This window comes from Monodelphis domestica, chromosome 3 (genome assembly GCF_027887165.1).
Source record: "Monodelphis domestica isolate mMonDom1 chromosome 3, mMonDom1.pri, whole genome shotgun sequence".
In the NCBI taxonomy this organism is placed as follows: domain Eukaryota; kingdom Metazoa; phylum Chordata; class Mammalia; order Didelphimorphia; family Didelphidae; genus Monodelphis; species Monodelphis domestica.
In genome coordinates this window covers 363,500,619-363,525,737 of record NC_077229.1, presented here as the reverse complement: position 1 = coordinate 363,525,737, position 25,119 = coordinate 363,500,619, and positions in this window count along the sequence as shown.

Below are 25,119 nucleotides of genomic sequence, written 5' to 3'. Positions count from 1 at the left end.
GATTTGAACTCCTGAATGTGATTCTTCTTTATTTCAAGCCAAGTGATAGAATGTCATGTCATTAATCAAATTACTTGATAATAAATGCAAATTTTGCTCAGTTAATTATTCCATCACAACTACTATTTTACATTCATTTTCATAGGAGAAATCAATTTAACTTTAATATTACTGTATTAGATAAAATTTTTGCATAGGATGTCTTTTATTAATGACATATTTCTTTTTTCTCTGAGTTTTCTGATAAGCTATATCAAGCCTTATATTCCCCAAAGTGTGCTGAAATTCTATTATATTAAATTCATCAAAATTATACATCACAAAATAATTCTCAAAAACATTAATTGGCTCTTAGGTATTATGTCCTACTTTTTCCCTCAAATGAATTTGAATATTAAGATCCCCGAAGTGTCAAGACATAAATGTGTTTCATTGATTCCTTTATAAAAACCTAGAAGTTGAAGCTATTGTAAAGCTCTGGTTCCCTAAATGACATTTAGATCTCAAAACAAGGAGACAGGATTCTTCTTAAGTATATTAACAAGATAACTGAAAATTCAACTTACCATATAATTTTCACATGTAGAATTTGTTTAGTGTGTTAGTGATTATGTTTACTGATAAGAACTGGGATTTGAATCCTTAGATCTCTAGAGTCTCTTTTACAAGAATGTGACTGATGCTCATTCATATCCAGAATAGAAATTTTTTCCCACCTAGAAAATATAGTCATTTTACTAAGTGATTTTCTTTTCTTTAGGTAACCTAATACTGATATTCGCCAGCAAAAGATCATAGAAAGAACTAATCTTTTGTAAGGCTTTTAAATTTATTGGATATAAAGAAGCTCCAACAGTTAAATTCTGTTTTATTTTCTTGAGTAGAATCAGTATCCAAAAAAGTAAGTATGAACATTGTAAACTATTTTATTTTTACTTAGAAGGTATTTATCTTATTTATCTGATAGTGCATTGATTTGGGATTTGGATAATATGCTACTAGAATACAGATGGCTCAGGTGGAGCATGTTATATAAATGTTACCCTCATCTTTGAGAATAACTGTGCATCTATTGTTGAAAAATTTAAGAATATACGAATTTGAAAGGTACTTAGAGAGTCATCCTGTAAGACCAGATTTTCTCTGTACCTCATCTTCAATCAATGCTTGAATAATCAATCATGAAAAGGAATTCTTATATTTATTGTATGTCGACTAGTTTTGACAAACTTAATTTGTGAAATGGCCTTAATTTTGAGATAGGACCTATATATCTTTTTTTCCTAATGACAACCCATTGAATCTTTGTATCTATCTTTCAAAATTATCCAACACCCCAATGACAAAATTTACCTTTATTCTAGCCTATGCATTTCCATTCCTTTCATTGTTGCCTTTTGATCTAAAGAGGACCAAAATAACATCCAGATGATATTTTTTTTACTTGAGGGTAAAATGGATTTAAGTGATGCAAAGTTGCACAGCCATTGCTTTACTCTCTCTTCTAGTCATCAAATACCATTGATAAGACAATGATAAGACAAAGATGAATGGTGATGCAGTGGATGACCTTGCCATCTTGTATATCTGATTAAATTCTAAGTACTCCATAGGACCTTCTTCTACCACCTTCATATCCATTGGAATCAATTATTTTCATCTGCTCATTCAACTGCTGAGGTAAGTCTCCACATTGCTGGGGTAGAATGTCTCCTAACTCACTGATGGGTTTGAGCCTTGTTGGTTATCCTTACCCTGCTGTGATAGTTTGCTGAGGTGTGGCTTCTGTGTATGAAACACTTTCTAGGAGCCACAGATGAGAGCTGGGTGGCAGGTTGACCACAAAGGAGGAAAGCAACCCTAAAAAGAGCTTGCTGAACAACTCTTCACATTAGGGTAACTAACTTTCCCTGAATATCACATACACACCTTTATTGCTTTTAAAAATACAACATATGAGGTGCTTTTCTAGTTATCTGCCTTTCCTGGAATAGAATACTTAGTCTTCTTCTATACTTAGTCCAAATGGAACCATTGATTATTAATCTTTCCAGATCCCTTTCATTTGCTAGTGCCTTCTCTCAAATTATTTTATATATTGCATATATAACACACATTTTACCTCATCTGATTCAATTATTTTTCTTTAGAATAGGAATTTTTATATCTGTTTTTGTATCTTCAACAGTGAGAAGATTGTCTGATACATGGTAGACAAAAACCCTAAGTTATTAAGTACTTCTTATGTACCAAGCACTGTTCTAAGCCTTGAGCATGCAGGTAAAAAGGATGAAACAATGCTTATTCCAAAAACATCTATTATCTAATGAGTGAAAAACAAATTGTTTTGTATTTAAATACATACATACATGCAAAGATATAGATAAAGATATATATTATAATTTTACATCTAAATTCTTTTACATGTAGCACTCCAGTTTTCTTTTAATATGTGCCTATTATTCTTCCTGAAGTCCATCTCCAGTCCTAGAACTGATGGACTGAAAGTGCCATCCCCCCTATATCCTTCTACTCTCATTTATAGATCTTCCTATAACCTCCACTGAGGAGAATGTCCAGAGCAGTCATATCAAATTCCTCTACTAACTTTCTTTGTTTCTGCCCTCTACCTTGTAATTTATTTTTGTATTCATTGCATTCTCCTATTAGAATGTAAGATATAAGCTCCATAAGGGTAGATATCTACTTTCTGTTTGTGTACTTGTGTTTGTATTCCAAGGAATTAGTACAATGCCTGGTAAATACTAAGAGATTTCACACATATCTACATATATATATGTATATATATATATATATACATATATATATGTATGTATATATCCACACATAGTTATACACATATAAATAGATAAATAAATGCAAAATTACTTAATTACAAGTAGTTTGAGATGGTGGACACAAGCAGTTGGGTTGATTAGGGTAAAGAACACAGAGAAGATAATACTTGAACTGTGACTAATAGGAAAAGATGGCCCAAAGACAAAAGGTACAGAAATGAGAGATGAAGCGATTTATGAGAGGATGAGATAGCAGGCCAGTTAGACAGTATTGTAGAATGAACAAAAAGCTCAAAGATTCAGGAATAATAAGTTCTATTCATATTATGAAGGATTGTTAGAGCTAAACAGATGGAGCTATATCTTCTAGAGTCAATGAGAAGCCATCACAACAAATAGAAAAATCACAGATATATTTGTGCTTAAAGAGAATTACTTTAGTAGCAGTGTATAGGATGGATTGGAGTAATGAGAAACTTGAAACAGAAGACAAAGTAAGAGACTGTTGCAATAATTCAGGTTTGAGGTGATAAGAACTATATCTAAAGTTATTATATAAGAGGAGAGAAAAAGATTCTGTGAAAGATGTCAAAGCAGAAATAGCAACATTTGCCACCTGTATGGATGTATGGGCTGAAGGGGAAAAGAAAGTTCTATGATAAGGCCAAAATTGTAGTCTGTGAGAATAGAAAGATTTTTGTGAAGTTTCATCATAAATGAGGCAGTTTGGAAGATGATTTTTGTTGGGATAAGTTTTGGAAATCTTCAGATTGACTATACATAAAACTATGTCTTATTTATTCCCTTTATATCATTTCTTACTCTGGAGGTAGACATAAAGTTCAAAGAACATCTTATTGCTGTTTATAATGTTCTCTGCTTGTTTATGCTTGTTTCACTCATATTTTTCATGTAGGTCTTTCCGTGTTTTTTTTCCCCAAAAATTATCCTGTTTTTCATTTCTTATGGTGTAATAGTATTCAATCATGAGCATATTTTTCAAACTGTTTAGAGATTCTCCAATTGAGGGGCATATGTTCAATTTTCATTTCTTTGCTACCACAAAGAGAGCAGCTATAAATATTCTAGAGCACATAAATTCTTGTTTTTCCCCTTGATCACATTAGGTAATACATTCAATAGTGGGATTGTTGGGTCACAAGGAATACACTTATTATAACATTTTCAACATAATTCCCAATTGCTTTCCAAAATACTTGGATCAGTTCATAGTTTCACCAATAATATCTTAGAGTCCTCATCTTTTTCACACCTCTTCCAACATTTTTCATTTTCCCTTTATTATCATTTTATCTGATGGGATTTTTTCTGATTTACTGCTTTACTGTCACTTAATGATAAGTGTGAGATGATATCTCAGTGTTGTTTTGATTTGCATTTCTCTAATCATGGCAAAAAATGGCTCTACAAGAGAGGAAATTAGAAGCAGGAAAGGATTCAGTATATTCATTGATCATTTCTCTCCCAAACATCTAAATAGTCTGAGGAAGGAAACTTTATTCAGTGGAGATACATTTAGCCAGAAAGTTCCAGGAGAGTAACTTATTTGCAATAGATTGGAAACATGGAGAGAGCAGAATAATAATTTGGCCATATATGGAAATTTCTAGTTACCTTGTATTTCCCATTCTTATCTGAAATGTCCTTGTAATCACCTTGAGATACAATCAGGGCAAGGATTATAAATCTCCATTCTATAGATAAGCAAATTGAGGCAGTCCAAGAGATTTGTTCCCAGATTCCAGAGGCAGACTCAGAGCTTAGCCTTTTGCCCTTGGTCAATGATTTCCTAACATACCATGAATGTTAATTAGATTAAAAATATGAAACAAGGTTGCTGCTTTTAGGTAATTGACAATATTATCATGCACTTTAATTTCTCTGGCTAAAAACAAAGTAAAATTTCTTCAGGATTATGTTAAAGGAGATTTTTTAATACTTGTATTAACACTTAGATATTTTAAAAAGTTAAGATATTTATTAAAACTAAAAGAAAGTTAATATGACCCAAGCATATTCAGAACAAATACATCTTGAATAAAGACAACTGGCACAAGCCAAGAAATGAAAATAGCACTGTATTTACTGTGTATATTCATGTGTGGTCCTGAATCCTGAAAAGTTTAGATTAAGGATAAAAGATTAGAACTGAGGTGTGAGCCCCAGCCCCAGTACTGATCTACTCTAGAACACAAGGCATATAACTGCCATTCTCAATTTCCTCATCTGTAAAATGGAACTTTTTATCAGAAATGATAAATTGTGGAAGGGATAAGAGAAAATAGGTAGAGCAAGGAATTACTGGTGGATGGATGAATAAGTCCAAATATCCTGGTGATCCTTTTTACCTGGGAATTTCTAAAAAGGTATCTAAGTCTCAATAAATACTTTAATACATCAGGACTTGTAGGCATACAATAATTAAATTTTGACTAAAATAAAATTATAAATGAAGTAGTTAATAAATTGGATAAGCAGTAGTGTTTCATGTCTTTAGCTATCAAATCCATATGTAACCTTTTATGTGAGGAAATAAATTAGTGACATAAAAGTGACAGTAACTGAATGGGAACAATATACAGAAATTTTCTATTATTGAAATTTACAATCTCATTTGTAGTGAAAAATAATACACAAATAAGAAAAAAATAGTAACCTTAATTTTGCTTTTTAAGTGAAAATATTAAATTAGAATATTGCTTTATTTGTCTTCTGTTTATCCTGGCAATGAAAAGAAGTTGTATTATGGAAAAGGGAGGAAAAGAAACAATATATTTTTTTACTTTGTGAAAGTAACATGAAAGTGTCCAAATGAATATAAAACTTCCTATATTTTGACTCTCGAATACCACTACAAGGTCTGTACCCCAAAGAGATTAGAGAAAAAGGAAAAGGACATACATATATACACAAATATTAATAACTTTTTGTGGTAGCAAAGAATTGGAAATGAAGAGGATGCCCATCAACTGAGAAACGACTGAACAAGTTTTGATATATGATTATGATGGAGTACAGTTATGCTATAAGAAATGGTAAAGGGAGTGGTTGATGGTACTGATCTCAAAAGGAGGCAGGTCAAAGACAGAGAAAGAAAACTATTGACCAATCTCCCTAATGAATGTAGATGCAAAAATCTTAAATAGGATATTAGCAAAAAGAATCAAGAAAGTCATCAAAAGGGTTATTCACTAGGACCAGGTAGGATTCATACCAGGAATGCAAGGATGGTTCAATATTAGGAAAACTATCCACATAATTGACCATATTAACAAGCAAACTGACAAAAATCACCTGATTATCTCAGTAGATGAAGAAAAACCTTTCATAAAATACAATACCCATTCCTATTGAAAACACTAGAAAGTATAGGAATAGAAGTGCCTTTCCTAAAAATAATAAACAGTATATATCTAATACCATCAGCAAACATCATCTGCTTTGAGGATAAACTAGAAGCTTTCCCAATAAGATCAGGAGTGAAATAATGATGTCCATTATCACTTCTATTATTTAACATTGTACTAGAAACACTAGCAGTAGCAATTAGAGGAGAAAAAGAAATTTAAGGTATTAAAATTGGCAATGAGAAGACCAAGATATCACTCTTTGCAAATGATATGATGGTCTACTTAAAGAATCCTAGAGAATCAACCAAAAAGCTAGTTGAAATAATCAACAATTTTAGCAAAATCTCAGGATACAAAATAAACCTGCATAAGTCATCAGCATTTCTATATATCTCCAACCCATTTCAGCAACAAGAATTAGAAAGAGAAATTCCAGTTAAAATCACCCTAGATAATATAAAATATTTTGGAATCTATCTGCTGAGACAAATGTAGGAACTAAATGAACACAAGTACAAAACAATCTCCACACAATTAAAACTAGATCTAAACAATGGGTGAAACATTGATTGCTCATGGGTAAGACAAGCTAACATAATAAAAAGGACAATCCTGCCCAAATTAATTTACTTATTTAGTGACATACCCATTGAACTACCAAAAAACTTTTTTTATTGAATTAGAAGAAAACATAACAAAGTTCATTTGGAAGAAGAAAAGATCAAAGATATCCAGGGAAATCATGAAAAAAAAATGCAAAGGAAGAAGAACTTGCAGACCCAGATCTCAAACTATACTATAAAGCATTGGTCATCAAAACAATTTGGTACTAGTTAAGAGACAGAAAAGAGCATCAGTGGAATAGACTTGGGGTAAATGACCTCAGCAAGACAGTCTATGATAAGTCCAAAAATCCCAGTTTTTGGGACTAAAACCCACTTATTGATAAAAACTGCTGGGGAAATTGGAAGACAGAATGGGAGAAATTAGGTTTGGATCAACATTTCACACCCTACACCAAGATAAACTCAGAATGGGTGAATGACCTGAATATAAAGAAGGAAACTATAAGCAAATTAGGTGAACACAGAATAGTATAATTGTCACATTTTTGGGAAAGGAAAGACTTTAAAACCAAGCAAGAGCTAAAAAAAATCACAAAATGTAAAATCAATCATTTTGATTACATCGAATTAAAAAGTTTTTTGTACAAACAAAACTAATGTATCCAAAAATTAGAAGGGAAGCAACAAATTGGGAAACAATCTTCATTACATAAACCTCTAAAAAAGGGCTAATTACTCAAATTTATAAAGAACTAAACCAAGTGTACAAAAAATCAAGTGATTATCCCATTGACAAATGGGCAAGGGACGTGAATAGGCAATTTTCAGTTAAAGAAATCAAAACTATTAATAAGCACATGAAAACATGCTCTAAATCTCTAATAATCAGAGAAATGCAAATCAAAACAACTCTGAGGTATCACCTCACAGCTAGCAGATTGGCTAACATGACAGCAAAGGAAAGTAATGAATGCTGGAGGGGGTGTGGCAAAGTTGTGAAATTAATGCATTGCTGGTGGAGTTGTGAATTGATCCAACCATTCTGGAGGGCAATTTGGAACTATGCACAAAGGTTGCTAAAAGACTGTCTGCCCTTTGATCCAGCTATAGCACTGCTGGGTTTGTACCCCAAAGGGATAATAAGGAAAAAAGATATGTACAAAAATATTCACAGCCGCGCTCTTTGTGGTGGCCAAAAATTGAAAATTGAGGGGATGCCCTTCAATTGGGGAATGGCTGAACAAATTGTGGTATATGTTGTTGATGGAATACTATTGTGCTCAAAGGAATAATAAAGTGGAAAAATTCCATGGGGACTGGTACAACCTCCAGAAATTGATGCAGAGTGAGAGGAGCAGAACCAGGAAAACATTATACACAGAGACTGATACACAGTGGTACAACCTAATGTAATGGACTTCTTCCTTAGTGGCAATGCAGTGATCCTGAACAACTTGGAGGAATCTACGAGAAAAACCACTATCCACATTCAGTGGAAACATTGTGGGAGTAAAAATACTGAAGAAAAACAACTGTTTGAATACATAGGTAGAAGGGATATGGATGGGGATGTAGACTCTAAATGAACATCCTAGTGCAAAAAAATCATCATTTAAATAGGTACTGCTCAAGGTCACAAGTAATACCCAATGAAATTGCGTGTCAGCCGTGAGAAGGTGTGGGTGGAGCGAAGGGGAGGGAGGGAAATAATGTGAGTATTGTAACCAAAAAAATAAAAATAAATTAAAATAAAAAAAATAGTGTGGTTGAAGAAAAACATTTAAAGACATGTGAACTGACACAAAGTGAACTGAGAATCAGAATATCTTTGTGTAAAGTAACTGTATTTGTTATCAGTAATGTTGTAATGATCAACTGTAAAAGGCCTGGATACTCTGAGCTAGACATAATGATCCCAGATCATTCCAAAAGATTCATGATGAAAAAATGTATCTGATTTGAGATAGAAAACTGATAAATTCTTAGTACCCATTGAAATATGAATTTTCACTTTATTTTTCTTGCTTTTTTAGAAAAAAATATACGTAGCATGGAAAGATATTTTGCATGATTTCACAGTTATATTTGATATGATATTGTATGTCTTTTCAGTGAGTCAGAAAGAATTGTGAGTGAGGAGAACATTTTGGAACTCAAAATTTAACAGAATAAAATTTTAAATATATATAAGTAATATTTTAAAGAGATTGATAATTTTGGAGGAAGTAGTTTTAATTGGATAATGAAATTGAAAGGGAGATTATAGAGTTGAAGAGTGAATGAGGGGAGAGGAAATGGGGCCAAGAAACTGAAGGAGACAGGTTGAGAAAAGGAAGAGAGACAGAGGAAGATGGAGACCCATGGAGAAATACTGAGAAACAAATATATACAGAGAAAAAAGAATAATAACTCCAAGTTATGTTTGGGAATAGTAAAAGATTTTTAATGTTAGAGAAGACTTGAGCATGTTTGAATTCACCATGGAAGAAGTCAAAATGGTAGAAGTTGAAGATCTAAAAAAGGAGATGATGGACATGCAATTTGCTAGAGACAGCAAGAGGGAATGGCATCAAATGATCACACAGAATTGTCGATGTTGCTCTCTTCTTTGTGAAATAGTTTGGGTGGAGGAGAGACTGAGGAATAATTTTAAATTGTTTCATAAAAAGGAAGATAGAAGGAAGTCAAATTATATTTCCTAATTTTATTTAATTTAAATCATGCTCTAAAGTTGAGAAAGGAGAAGATAAATTACAGAATGTTTGAAGAACTAAGAAGGCCCTAGGAAGGTTGAATATGAAGAATTTTATATGTACCTAGTCAGCACAATCATGGGATTTTCTCAATTTGATATCACCTGCAAATGAATAAAGTAGAACAGAAAGGAGTATATTAATCATAGGCTGAAGTTTTGCAAGTGTTAAACAGCAAAAGGAAATGGAATCATGGAAAGTTGAGAGTAAATTATAATGTACAGCTAAAAATGCTAATCATTGGTTCTTAATACATACAGTATAGATTTTAAATGACTATATCGTGGCACTTAATGTTTGATGTTTTATAAAAGTATTGAATTTTGTAGTCTTAAACATGAAAATTCTTTAGAAAGTATGATGATTCTTATCTAACTTTTGTTCAAGTAGTAGTGTATCTTGACTTTCTTAAAATATATTTCTCATTTCACTCACTTTTCTCTTTGAATTGAATCCTAAAATAGTCCCACTCAAAGAAGATATTTCTTGAGATGGGAATGAGAAATCATGGAGATGATTATTCTCATGGGCATTTATTCTTACTATTATTATCTCCTCTTCATTTTATTTAGATGGAAATAGATTATTGCCTCATAAAACAGGAAAATGATGCCTTTATTGAACTTGCAGACTGATATTTATAAATGGTCAGACATCTGGATTTCAACATTCTATGAGGTCAGTAGCATACACTTTAAAATTAGAGAAAAATAAGCAAGAAAGGGAACTGCTGATATGACCTTGGATTCATTACATTCTAATAGCAAAAACAGTTCAAAACTTGGTTTACTAAGATGACTTTTGTGCCATAAAAATACATTTGCCTTCCAATAACAGGGTTTGTATTATATTATCATAAGAGCTAGAAGTCTTAGAAGGTAGGTTAGTGTTACCTACCACAGTACAGTAATAATTATTTTTTATCATCTTCATATTAAAAATAAGCACTTGAAATATAACTGGTTCAAATTATTTATCCAGTGTTTCAGAGAAAATTTAAATTAAAACTTCTCCCCATCCTTGTAATACCTATATAAGACTTCTTCTGACTGAAAATGACCCATAAGATATTTGGGATTTCTTTTTTTTCTCCTGGGGCATTCTCTCATATGACTGGATGTTTAAGCAGCTGACAGTGTAATTTGTGAATATTCATAGTCCAGCATGTAAATTGACTGGAGTGTTTTGGATCTGATTGCAGGAATATTAGCAGAAGGACAAAATGAAATATGTATAGCACCTGCCTAAAACTACATTTAGCTCAGCAAATACTATCTACCCCAAATTTCACTTATAAATGGAAATACAATTATACATATTAGGAAATATTAAATAAATATATTTTAATGAAAACAGAGATAATAAAAAATTGGAAATAATTTAAAGACTTTAAAATGTCTTTTAGTAAGCCCAAATGAACCTTGGTGATTTTTATAGTTTAAAGATTTTTTTCCTTTAAAGAAATGTTCACACTTTAAGATTAGAAACCTAATTTTTTAATTAATTATTTGATCACAGTTCTGTCTTTTAGAACCTCTACCTTCTTTCACATCTCACCACAGATATGATCAAAATACATAAAGCTTTCCTTGATTTCTATCAATTTCTATGCTGTCTCCTTTCTCAAATTATTCTCTTTCTACCAAAGTTTTGTGTGACACATGGTCTAGAGTGGGAGACTGGTAGTAAAAAAGAAAGGAAATAGAATCAGGGATTAAATATGTACTTCTTTCTTTAGTCTTTAAAGCTCTTCTCAAAATTTTTCTTTCCTTCCTAGGTGAGGTAAGTAGGAAACCAGACTTTGCATTGGTTATATCTCAGGAAAACCCAAGTCCAAATAAAGTTTCAGAATCTGTCTGAAACTGGGAAAGCTATTTAATTTCTGTCTCATTCAGTTTTCTTATCTGTAAAAATCTACCTGACAGGGTTGTTGTGATAATCAAGTGAGAAATTATAGATAAAATATTTTTTTTAAAACTTAAAATTGCTATATTGGCATTAGTATTATTATTATCATCATCATTTTATTGATCTCTCCCAGATGAACCCGCTCCCCTCCTCAGCCCTATGCCTTCATAGATTTTAAGATCATTAAGGACCAAAATATGCTTCCTTTTCTTTTTTGGGTCTTCCTTTCAGTAACTAACACAATATTTTGCATACAATATACACAATAATTTTTTCATGCTTATTTCATGGGTATATTCCATCCTCTCCCAGAATGTTTTTAATGATGCTCCCTGTTCTTTCCCTGATTTCCATTGCTGTAATATCTTCTCTCCCATCTCTCCCTCCCACCCCAACATATCTGTGTAAATCCACTGCAGAGCTCCAAGGGCCATTTGGCTCATGCAATGTGTCACAAAACTGTCATTTTCTATGAAAGTTCAGAGCAGTTTCAGTACTTTAGTGGCCTTGCACACAAACCTAGCACTCTATATATATTTGTTGACTGATTGATTGCATTTTTCCTCTTAGAAACTGCCACTGCAATATCCATATACTTCATCTGGTGAAAGGTAAGAAAAGGGCCAAATTTCTGAGTTATATGGAAGGCTGGACTAAATGAATTACAGTTATTTTTAAAAATCAAATGATTTTTTATTAATACTTCAAAATTCAAGTAAATGTGAAATAAACCACTATTTTACAATGACATGCCTTATAAAATAATGAAACAAAATATGAACTCTCTGATACATATATGTTTCTTTTCATAGCAAAAACTTGTCTGCCACTAGTAGTGCTTTTGTTTTTATTTTGTTTTCTTTTCCCTTTATTCTCTGTTTTGAAATTCTTGGAGGAAGCTCTTTTTATTCCTATTCAACTTTACATTAACTTATTATCTAAACTCATGCATATGAAGGAGTTTTCTCTTCAGTACTACTCCAAATTTCTGTTTGAGGTGTTCAAAGATAACAATAACTCAGCCATATAGAACCTATATATTTACCTTTTACTCATCACAGTAGAGGGTATCACGTTGTATCTTCTATAATTTTAGTTTTGAAGTGTTATAAATGCCAACTGTTTTCTTACAGCATTTTGAAAATGAATTTTAGGTATAATTTTGATGCTCTCCTTGAAATATAAGCAGGGAATATTTAAAATTTTAAAATTATAATATTAAAAGCCTCTTAAATTTTTAAACAAGTTATTTTAGTGAAAATTCAGAAATATCTGAATTAATAGCTGTGTCTAGGGTCTGCTATCCTTTAGGACCTCAAAAACTGTTTAAAAGATATTATATATTTTAAATAGATATATCACGAACAACTTTTTTTTGATGTGAGCTGAAGAAAATTAATCTAATTCAAAAACACTCTGTGAATGAAAAAAAAAACACCTGAAATGATAGGTTTCTAGCTACTACAAATGTGTTGTTTCTATGGCAGATGCTTTTAAAATCCAGTATCACTTGACCCAGAAAACCATTACTGTGACTATATCCCAAAGAGATTTTAAAAATATGGAAAGAAAACTTACTTTCAAAAAATAGATGGGAGTCCTTTTTTGTGGTGGGAAAAAAAAAATTGAAAACCAAAGGCATGGTTGAACAAGTTGTGGTATAGGATTGTAATAACTGTTCTTCCCTCTCAGAACTGATTCCACTGAGAGTAAAGTTCAAGTATTATTTGTTACCACACTCTTCCTCTCCTTCTTATAATAGTGTTCTCCCTACCCTATGTACCTCTCTATGTGCTATAATTTACCCTATTTTTACTTCTTCCTTTGAGTTTCTCTTAGTACCATCCTCTTTTTCTCTCCCCACTTAATTTTTTTTAAATCATCTTAAACATCTAAATAACACAACCTATGCCTATGAATATTTCTTCTATCTACTATGATAATGAAAACAATTTTTAAGAGTTTCAGATATCATTTTTCCATATAAGAATATCATCAATCTGACCTTATCCAAACCCTTAATTTTATTTTCTTGTTTATTGCTTTATGGTTCTCTTGAATTTTGTATTTGGACATCAAATTTTCTATTTGGTTCTGGTTTTTTCTTTAGAAATGCTGGGAAATCTTCTGTTTTGTTAAAAGCCCATGCTTCACCCTGAAAGTATATAGTCAGTTTTGATGGGAAGGTGATTCTTGGTTGTAGATCTAATTCTCTTGACTTCCTGAATATCATATACCAAGCCTTGTGGTGTTTTGGTGTGGAAACTGCCAGATCCTGTGTAATCCTGACTGGGACTCCTTGATATCTGAATTGTCTTTTTCTGGCCACTTTGCAGTATTTTATTCTTGACCTGAAAGCTTTTGAATTTGACTATAACATTCCTGAGGGTTGTCTTTTGTGGATTTAATGTAGGGGTAATCTATGGATTCTTTTAATGTCGTTTTTGCTCTCATGTTCAAGAACCAGGGTTGTTTTCTTGGATAATTTCTTGTAATTTGATTTCAATGCTTTTTTCATGCTTTCAGGTAGACCAATGATTCTCAAATTGTCTCTCCTGCATTTATTTTCCATGCCAGATATATTTTCAATGAGATGTGTCATGTTTCTTTCCATTTTGTCATTTTAAAATTTTTGTTTTATTAATTCTTGCTGTCTTATGAGAGCATTAGCTTCTACTTGCCCAATTCTAGTATTTAAACACTGATTTTCTATAAGATTATAATGGAATACAGTTGGGCCATAAGAAATGAACAAAAGGATGACCAAAAAACAAACAAACCTGGAAAGGCTTATATGAAGGGATGCAGAGAGATGTGGGCAGAATCAGGAGAACATCGATAATATTGTATGCACTAATAACAATAACATACAATGATCAAGTATGAATATCTATTATCAACAGTACAAGGACCCAAGTCAACACCAAAGGACTAATTATAAAATTGGTGATTAACCCCTATTGAAGGAGCTGACAGAATTTGAATACAGATTTAAAGATATTATTTTTCACTTCATTTACTTCATTTTTTCTTCTGTTCTAAGTAGCATATATTTTCAAAGATGACAAACATAGAAATATATATTACATGATGGTACATATATAACATATAACATATTACCTGCTATCCAAAGAAGGAGGAAGGGAAGGGAGATAGCATGGATCAAAACATAGAAAACAATCATGAAAAATTGTATCTATATGTAAATGGGAAAATATTTTTAACAATCTAATTAATTGCCTTAAAGTCACATTGATGCACTGAAGTAAGACCTTCATGGTGGTTTCTCTGTTTATTGTTTGAAACTTTATCATCACTGAATTTCCTGTACTAACTCTAATACTAAGGTTACATAGAAACAACTCTAAATTCATTTAAGTGATGTAAGGTCCTCATAGTCTTTAATGAGTTTTTTGCTAAGGGCTGATATATAGAAGGAGAAGCATCCTAACTCTTATTCCTATGCAAATTGTACTATTTTTTTTTTATGAGAACTTACAATCTTGTAGATAATTTTCTCCAAGAATAAAGGCCAAGGTTGTTGTTATCACTTTATGGTAAACTGAACAAAACAACAACCTTGCTCTCCAGGTGTTCCCTAATCTTTGTCTGGCAGACCCAATGGACAACTTGGAAACAAGGGAGATTTACTCATCTGAATCACTTTGCCACGTCCTCTATTTTTAATATATTTCTTTGGTTAGGGCTATTTAAATTTACTACTGTTTACTTTGATTTTTAAAATTCCAATGCAAATCATTTCCCACACTAATCTCTTTAATCACATCACTTTTATTCCTCAAGGAAATGCTTTGTGGTTTTAGTATTAATTTTTTTTTACTGAAAACTTCTCTTCCATATTAATTAAACATTCATTTTTAGAACATCAGTCAATGGTAATATGAAGATATTTTTTGCTACAATTTTTTTTGGAAATTCCTTCTCTTAAAATCTATTACATGTGTACCAATGCTATCCTTCTTAATAAAAATAGTATGAGAGAATGATCTTGGTATTGAAAAATTACTTTTATTCTGATAACTTTGGCATTTTTTGTACCTTTATCCTAATATTAATCTTACATTGCCTTACCTCAGCCCTGAATCAGCAAATTTGATACATTTGCTTCTACTCATGTATAGATCAATGAAGCTTGGGGAAAAAAAATCACCAAGCCAAATTGTCTAGATCTACTCCAAAATAATGTTTTGCAATGTTATGCTGGTCCCTTTACTACAAAAGGGCAAAAATTTTACATGAAATTTCATAGGATAAAATTAATATGTACCTATTATATGCAAGATACTGCTAAGTACCAGAAATTAATTTTGAAAAGAAAACTAATCGTTTCCTTCAAGAAGAACCATCTAATAGGACTGAGTAGGATTAAACACAAAGAAAAAAGAAGGAAAGTGGTAGAAAAAGAAACCAGTTTGTATATGTGGGCATCTTATTCTGTGGAGCTTAAAGCAAGTAGTATAAGAGAAGCCATGTACTATGAAACATTTTACAATGTTTCTCATCTTTCCTTTAGCTTCCTATTTCTTGTTCCACTTTCTCTTTAAGTGAGAATCATGGCTCACATTAGAGTGAAAAAGTTTGGGTCCATTCATTGAAAGCTTATCCTCCATGTCTCATCATCTATTTGTATCCTATTACCTATAAGCATGCCCATTTCTACCCCACTGAAAAAAAATTTACTCGAATCTTCCATCCATCCATCACCATTTACTATAGCATCATCTCTCCCCTCCCCTTCAGAGTTGATGTCTTTTAAAGGCTAACTACAAAAAGTCCCTCTATTTCCTTTCCTCTGACTTTCTTCTTAATTACAAATTGCTTCAGACTTCATCATTAAACTGAAACTTTCTCCAAAGTCATTTATGATCTTTTAATCTTCAAATCAAATGATGTCTCAATCCTTATTCTTCTTGACCTCTCTGTTGCTTCCCAATTTGTCTGATACTTCTCAGTCTATTTGTTGGATCTCTTATAAAGTTATATCCAATAATAGTGTATGCCCTACTTGGGCTGTATAGCAGGCCTCTGTATTAGTTGTGTTCCCTTCTCCTTTCCCCCTATACCATTTCACTTTATCTCAACAGATTCTACTGACAAAAAAAAGATAAATATGAGAGTTGGTGGAGAAGTGGAATTGACAAGATTTGCCAACTGATTATAAATGGAATATTAATTTAAATAAAAGGGTAAAAACTTGAGTGACTGGAAAAATTCTGTCATCAGTGTAAAAACGTTAATCTCATTAAGATAGTCTATTTCAGTAGAATTCTACATTGCTTTTGGTCCAGTTGAATTTGAAATGCCTGAGACATTCAGATAAAGATGTTCAGCTAGCAACTGGAAATGCATAATTATGGGAAAGCTATGAAGGGTAGATATGTTGATTATATAGTTATCTTCTTAGTTTTTATAGTGGAATCTACAGTGGTTTATAAGATCATCAAGAAAGAACATAGATGTAAAAAAGAAGGTGGCTTAAGAAAGAGTAGTGAAAGGTAAGCCCATGAAGAAAGATTAGGATATAAAAGAATATGTAGAAGGACACTTAGAAGTATTTGTTAGAAGACAAATAATAAGATGTACACAAGTGATTAGAAGATATGAGTAGAGCTTTCTTTTGTCTTCTTACTCTCAGAATATTGGTTTGGTTTGTGCCTAATATTTTCAGTTTCATGTAATGAAAATTATCAGTTGTATCTCTTGTATTTTCCTTTATCCCTTTCTTGTTAAGAAGTTTCCCTACCTTCATAATTTTGAAAGATACTTCTATTCATTTCTCTTAAATATTATTATTTTTATAATATGATCTGCTATATTAATAAAATGGGCACTTGGAAACTTTATGGAATGCAGTATAGGGTACAGATATAAACCCCCTTTTTGTTATTCTTTTTCTTAGTCAAATTGTCTTATAATTTTTCAAGCATTTCATGGCAGACTGCTCTTTCCTGAGTTACTTTGTGACTGAGTGTTGAATTCTTATTTATTCTTTTCAATTTTGTTTTGCTGATTCTTATTTACCTTATTTCACTATACTATTTTACATAATCTTGTTATGAAATCTGGTTTGTACTTAGTAAGACTATCATATGATACAATAGAAAGAACAACATTGGTACCAGGGAGGGGTGAGACTTTAGTTCAAATATCAGCTTTGTCACCAACTAGTACATCTAGATTCAAAATGGTGATTTCTAATCAAAGAACCTGATAAATTTGAAGATATATCTAGCATATTATCCTTACTGATTTATAGGAGAGCAAACAAGAAGATGAGGAATCTAGAAAATATATTATGTCAAGAATAGATAGAAAATGAAAATGATCATCCTAAAGAAATAAAGCCTACGTCAGATCATGTGCTAGACATTTAAAAATATTTCAGGGTTTATCATCTTCAAAAGTTGACTTCTTTGTTCTTAAGATTCAAAGTGCTAGGATGAGTGTATAAAACTTAAAAGGAGGCATATTTCAACTAAGAAAGTTATTTTTAAGTAAACCAGTGTTATCTACCAATGAAAGGAACTTGTTAGAAAAAGAGTGAGTTCTCCCATCACTTGAATTATTTCACAGCGTTGTTGAATGACCATCCATGTCAGATGTTATGTAAGTGATTTCTGAATTAAAAGAGAGTGTTTTAGATGACCTCTAAGAATATATTCAACTTTTATATCCAAGCATTCTAATACATGCAAGTTATTCAAGGAAATGTCATATGATAAAAATGCTTTTGGTTATTTGACAGAAATAACAGAATGAGATGATATTTCCAAACACACAATACAGAAATACACCTGTTTTCTAAATTAAATTTATTAGTCTTATGTTAAAAATGTAAATGATAGAAAGAGGCTAAATATAAATATTTATTTATCCCATTAACAAGCCACTTTTTTGAAAATCCATTCTAAAATCATTTCACTTTCATCCAATACACCTGTTAATTCTATTTTTCTAGACAGACTGTGAAGTCTATTCATTAGGGAAAGAAAGTTGGCCCATGTCCATAGCAATCATTGTTCTGTGTTAATTAATGAAGAAGCCAACATTGTTGTTTCATCAATAGTATTAAGATTCATGAAATGTTTCTCTGTAGTCCATTCAGCAATTGACTTTTAACTATATAATTATAGAAGGAAGCATTGTGCTGTTGTAGAGATTCAATGGATAAAAGAATGAGACTCTTGCTGATTCCAAGTAATTATATTAGCAAAATATCCCTAAAATGCAGGTTCAATGCTTTCTTTTTCTCCCTCCTACTTTCCCCTGAAAACTTGTTTTCTTTATAGAAGCAATAAGAATAATGATAGTAGTTTATGCAATTAACTCATAGTTGTAGAGGCACATGCTCATATAATCAACTGATTTTCATTTTTCCAACATTAACTTGATCACTTAGGGAAAAAATGAGGAAAGAATCATTCTTCTATTTTATAACTTTGATGTTATTCAACCATAACCATAAAAATAAACTTTAATTTCCTTATTAGGAAGGAGATTGTAAATCAGAGAGGAATACCAAATGTGTGTTTTTTTTGATAGATTAAGTAGGATTAATATCCAGTTGTGGAAGACACAGCATGTTTGCACATTTAGCTGTTCATTTACACTAAAATTTGGCTTTATCTCACATTTTTCAACTTGTCTGTCACAGAACTTTTCCAAACTAGACCATGAACTGAATAGGGAAAAGAAAAACAAAAACTAAGAAAAATAAAACCAAACCCTCTTGTTTCAAGTGTGGGGAAAATTGCTGTACTAGGCTTTTTTTATTCAGCCATGTATGGCTATGTACCTATGGAGGGTTTTCTTGACAAAGATACTGAGTGGTTTGCCATTTCATTCTCTAGCTTTTATAGATGAGAAAGCTGAGGCAAATGGGATTAAGTGACTTGCTCAGTCATGAAAATAGTTGCATGGTCTGATTTGGACTCAGATCTTTTTTACAGTAGTCTAGTACTCTATGACACCTAACTACCCTATACTTTCTTAATTGAAGTTACATAGTATAATACATGTACATTTGTACTAGACTGTTTTCTGAGGAGAAAGAAAATAAACAGCTTGAAAATTGTCCTACATTTTTCTAATGGCCATCATGATGCTTAATGTTAAATGATCTACTGTTTATCCATAGATTAAAATGTTTCTCTGCTAGAAACCTCAGTGAATTAAAGTATGAAGAATCAGAGGTTGAGAGGTATAAGCCTTGAAATTTCAGGATATTTTGGGAAAGAAGAAACTTTAGTGCCAAGTTAATATCACTATAAGTTTGCAGCAATAAAGAATGATGAATTAATTCAAAATAATTTTGTTAAGAGCTAACCATATGTCAAACACTGATTGCTCAGAAGAAACTTATTCAATAACTGAGGGAGATTAAAAATTAAAGAATGTTCAACTGCAATGTAGAAGGAAAGGCTCAGAATTTCAAAGAGTACAACAATAGAATCATTCAAAAGTCCTAAATACTATTACATGCCTAGGTATTAAAGAAAGCAACAGGGGTGAGAGATTCTGGGCAAGGAACAAGGATTATTGTAAGACCAAGATTTGTGAACTTTAGATTACTCCACCCAACTTAGTATAACAAAACAGGAATGTCTAAACCCATACTTAAGGATTTAGGAAGATGGTCTATGACAGACATGTGCTAGCAAATGACAAATCAGAAACAACTGACAGACCCCTGGGCTCTCCCAAGTCAAGGTTAAGCTACCATTGGTACATGTGAGATGCAGGAAAGTGATGTAAAAACCATCTATATATTTCACGTCACTTCCTCTCTCTGCTCTCTTACCTCGGAGAGTTGACTCTGGTGGCAGCTTGCTGAGCATTTCGGCATCTTGGCATAGTGGCATCTTGGCGTAGTGGCAACTATTGTCTGGGGTTGGCAGTGAGTTTTACTTGATACTCTACTGGGAGAACTTAGTAACCTAGTTCAGGTGAGGCATCTTCACTGAGCTCTCTCGGACTTTAGGCTGATTCTTTTCTCCTTTAGCTTCCAAACACTATCCTCTTAGAAAAGGATATAATGTTCTTCAAAGATCTCGTGGCGGAGATCTTTGAACTCCCCCAGGCACAGGCCAGGTGGGAGAAATTCTATACCCCCTTTCTCTCACTTCTCCTTATTTCCTTCCCTCTATATTAATTAAAAACACCATAAATTTCCAAACTAAGTTCGATATTTTATTTGTGATTTTCTCTGGTGACCAAATTAATTTAGATTAGGTCACACCCCTAAAATTATCCTTACAGATCTTCTTAAGAGACAATAGCAGAAAAAACAATAATGTGGAACTTGGTACTTGGTGGTACTTCCTCTAATCAGAAAATATGGATTTGTTGACTCTAATCTAATCTAAATCCTCTAAGTAGTGAAGCAGACCCAATGAAGGGTGAAGATAAGATGGTACAGTGACACAATACTAACAGTTCTGCCTACCACCTAGTTATATAAACTTCAAATAGTTTCAGCTGGATTATTAGAATTCAGGGCAGGAAAGAGAGAAAGGAGAGAAGGCAAGCAGGATAGAATGACCCTGGTGTTGTGAGTTCTTCCAGATGTCTGGTCATTCCAGTTAAGTTGAAGAGGGGGGATGTTAGGATGGGATATGCAAAACAATTTGAAAAATGGATATAAATATGAATAATAACTATTAAAAGAGGAAACAAAGGATTAATACTGTGAAAGGTTGTTGTATACACAAAGAGTCTATTTTTGGTATTTTGTCTAATTTCTTTTGTTTGGTAAAATGGAGGATTAAATTGCAATTAGAATAAAGGATGAATTTAGTTCCAGAAATTGTAAAGATACTAAAAATGGTATTAAAAAAGAAAATATTGAACATATAGTAAGCTCAGTCTTATTAGTAATAATAGTAGTCATACTATTAGTAGTAGTAGTAGTAGTAAGAGGAGGAATAGTTGTTGATGATGACACTGATGTCATAATACTAGTAATACATGCATCAAATTTAAATATTAGCAAAAACTTAATAAGCCTTTTATTCAAGACTCATTAAAGCAATGAGTGGTAAATAACAGTAAATTAGTAAGAAATAATTGCAAACTATTGTGTCTCAGAATGATCAAACCTATTCAGATTATAAAAATAAGTTTTGGCAAGTTATAAAAATAAAATATTTAGATGGAAAAACTGTTCAAATATAGGTTCAAAACTTTTCAAAACTGTTGAACTCACCAATGAGGTTCAAACTGTTCAGATACTTTCAATAGAGATAATCAAAAGTATCCTCAGTGATGATGTGAACCTCAAATGTGAACTTCCCTTCAGGGCCAGTTGCAAGGACACTAAAGAGACTCTTATTATACACATAAAATATTTATTGAAATATATAAGGAAAAATAAAGGGTTTCTAATTCTAAAGGATTCTAAATCCATCCAAATAAACTCCCAGGTTCCTCAAGGAACTGCTTCTCCTGTGTTTCACAGGCTACACTAATTATGCCTGATCTGACTAACCCAAATTTATACTATCTAAATAAAAACTACTGCTAATATCATTATAAATCTTAACTTCACCTTCAAATTATAAAATAGGAAAGGCTAGTTGGTTGAATTTCAACAAGAATCAAGTTAGGACTCTGAATCTTAACAGACTCAGAGTTCAAACCAAAGACCAGGTCTTTCTTTGGTCTTCTCAGATATAAACCAATATATGAAGACAGAACTAGATAGCCAATAATGTTTTCCCAAGTTGGGAAAAGAAAAAAAAAACTGAGCTCCTTCAAATCTTTCCCTCAGACAGAGAGAGAGGCAAAGATATTACCTCCTCCAGCCCCGAGAGAGAGTCTCTGAGAGTGTGTCTCTGTCAATTGCCAGAGACCAACTCCCAACTGGCAGAGAGAGTAATTGACATAAAAAATGGTTATAACTGTCACATCTGAAATTAACAGTCTCTCTCAACTGTGCTTCAAATTCCTGTTCTTTTCTCAAGCCAGCCACATTACTTATTATCTCTAAACTAATAAAACAATACTTATTTTATAATCTCACCCTTACACTATCCATTTTCTAGTGGTAGAATAAGAAAACTTTCTATTTGAGATATTTTATTATTAGAGTTCATACAATTAGTAGGTTTGGGTACTTGAAATGGAAACCATACATGTACTGGTACTAGCATGATGAATGTAAAAAAAACAAACAAACTGATAAGGCAGAGACCCTGTGACCCTGTTGATTTTCAATAGGAAATGGCCCTTGGGAATCCTCCTAGAGATAATAAACATTAAATTTAAGACCATGTTTTATATTTTACTTCTTCTTTGGACCCTAGGAACCAAAATATTCTCTGCAGAAAAAAACTCCCATAAGTAAGAGATATTCTTTTTCTTATCTAGAATGAAATTTAGAGAATCATATGTCTGTATTCTGTTCTTATTTTTACTAGAAGAAGGTAAGGTTTCTAGGACTAAGGACCACCTTCAATAAATCAAAGCAATTTTATATTTAGGATGTCCATGTTGATAATTTTTTAAACTTTTAGAAAATAAGCATTGTATATACAAAGGCTTACAAGGAAATGTTTAATAGGGCTTTGTAAAGAAAAATAATATTATACCTGTCACCATTTTAAGTTTTATCTATATTATTATATTCTTCATCTCTTTCTTAAATGTAGACAATAAGTAAAACAAAAATTCAAAATGTGATTTGTAGTATTTTCTGATTTCAAAAGTACAAATGTTCATGCTGAAAATTTAACAATCAACTCTTCCCAACTAGTTCATGCTGGCTCCATCACACCTTGTTAGTCATAAAGGTTTTCCTTAGTCTTTTCCTACCTCATCCTAAATGCATTGCATCATCTCAATGGTAGAGAACTTGATAAAATCACATTAATGAAATGATTGAATTGAGCATGAACTCTGTCAGTCAGCAAACATTTATTTACCATCTATATTTATTCAGCCAGTAATGATGAAAGGGAAAGAAAAGAAAAAGAAAAGAAAGAAAGACAATCCCAGCCTTGGAAGTGCTTGCAATTTAATAAGAGGGCAACCATAGAGGAGGAAGATACAACACATAAAGGAGCTGAAAAGAATGAGAAGTTATCTAATATGAGAGAAAGGTGAACAAATCCTTCAGAGATGTTCCAAAGTAGTGCATCCAGGTGAGAAATAATTTATCTGAGTTGAGCTCTTTACTTAAGTGTAGATTTGGAGTTCATGGCTCCACCCTCCTATCAGAAATTCAGACAGGCTGATGAGACCTTCCTGGAAGATGACATTTGTTTGTTTTATCAGTAATGAAATTTCTGAGGCATGGTGGAGAAGTCAGAGAAGTCCCAAATTAGTGTAGCCAGATGAGAAATGAGGAGAAAGAATTAATCTGATTATATTAATGAAGAATTTGTAGTGACTGAAATTTATTTTCCTTATCAAACTATGTTGTCTGAAGTTTCATAGGAGAAATTTATACTAAAATATTCATCTTTATTTTCTTTATATATTTACATTTGAGAAGTATGAACAAAGATGGAGCTATATCATTTATTACAATCTCTTTCCTGTTTCCAACACCATTACCAAAATAGCAAACTAAAAGCTTATATATATATACATATATGTATATGTATATATATATATCAAGATAAATTGAATTAAGTGTTTACAACATGTGAAGTATTACGCAGGATAAGTGGAGAATGTTTATGCTTGTTTTATTGTTTTCATTTCATGCCAGATTTTGAGAGAAAAATTTTAATGGTTTGGAAAGCTTCTTGTGTGGAAATTTCCTATACCAATTGGCAATCAATATGCAATTTTCAATCTGTGAGAACTGCATAGAGTACGGAAAGTATTGATACATAATTAATTCTCCCCCCTTTTTCTTATTCTGTAAATAAAATATTATTTTTACAATATTACTCTGAAATCTCTTAGATCTCTGCTGAATAAAAACCTCATGAATATTTCTTTATCCATGTCATAAGAGTGCAGCCTTGGTCTACAAATGTTTGTAATAATTTTATAAAAAACTTAACTTGCAGGTAAAGAGAAATTTTAAAAATTGAGGAAAAAACCCTTTTCTCTCTGAAAATTGATTAGACTGGTGACTAGAAAAAAGTTTATTGTTGTTAGGTCTTTTTCAGTTGCTACTCACTCTCTATGACCTATTTGGTGTTTTTGTAGCATAGATATTAGAGTGGTTTGCCATTTCCTTCTCCAACTCATTTTATGGATGAAGAAACTGAGTCAAATAAAGTTAAATATCTCACACAGAATTACACAACTAGTAGGTGTCTGAGGCTAGATTTTAACTTAGGAAGATGACACCATGCCCAGTGCTCCATTCACTATGCAATGTACGTGCCCCAGGGCAAGGTTAGTAGTATCATTTTAATGTCACTGAGAGGCAAAATTCATTCTTTCCCTTTAAGAGACTGAATGAATTTAGGAAACTTATTTCCAATGTGTGCCAAGGTTAGATTACTGATATTTTGTTTAAGTTACTCAAACACTCTAACCTCAATTTTAACCCTTATATTAATCTTACTCTATATTTTTTCTCTATTTTAAGCCCTATTACATGTAAATAAAAAATTACTTCAGTCAAAGAACTTTTAATAGGGACAGACAAAGTTCCCTTTTGGAATTTCTATCAAAGTTCTATGCCTTTGGATAATTAATAAATTCACCTCTAATCAATTTGAAAAAAAAAAGAGAGAGAGAA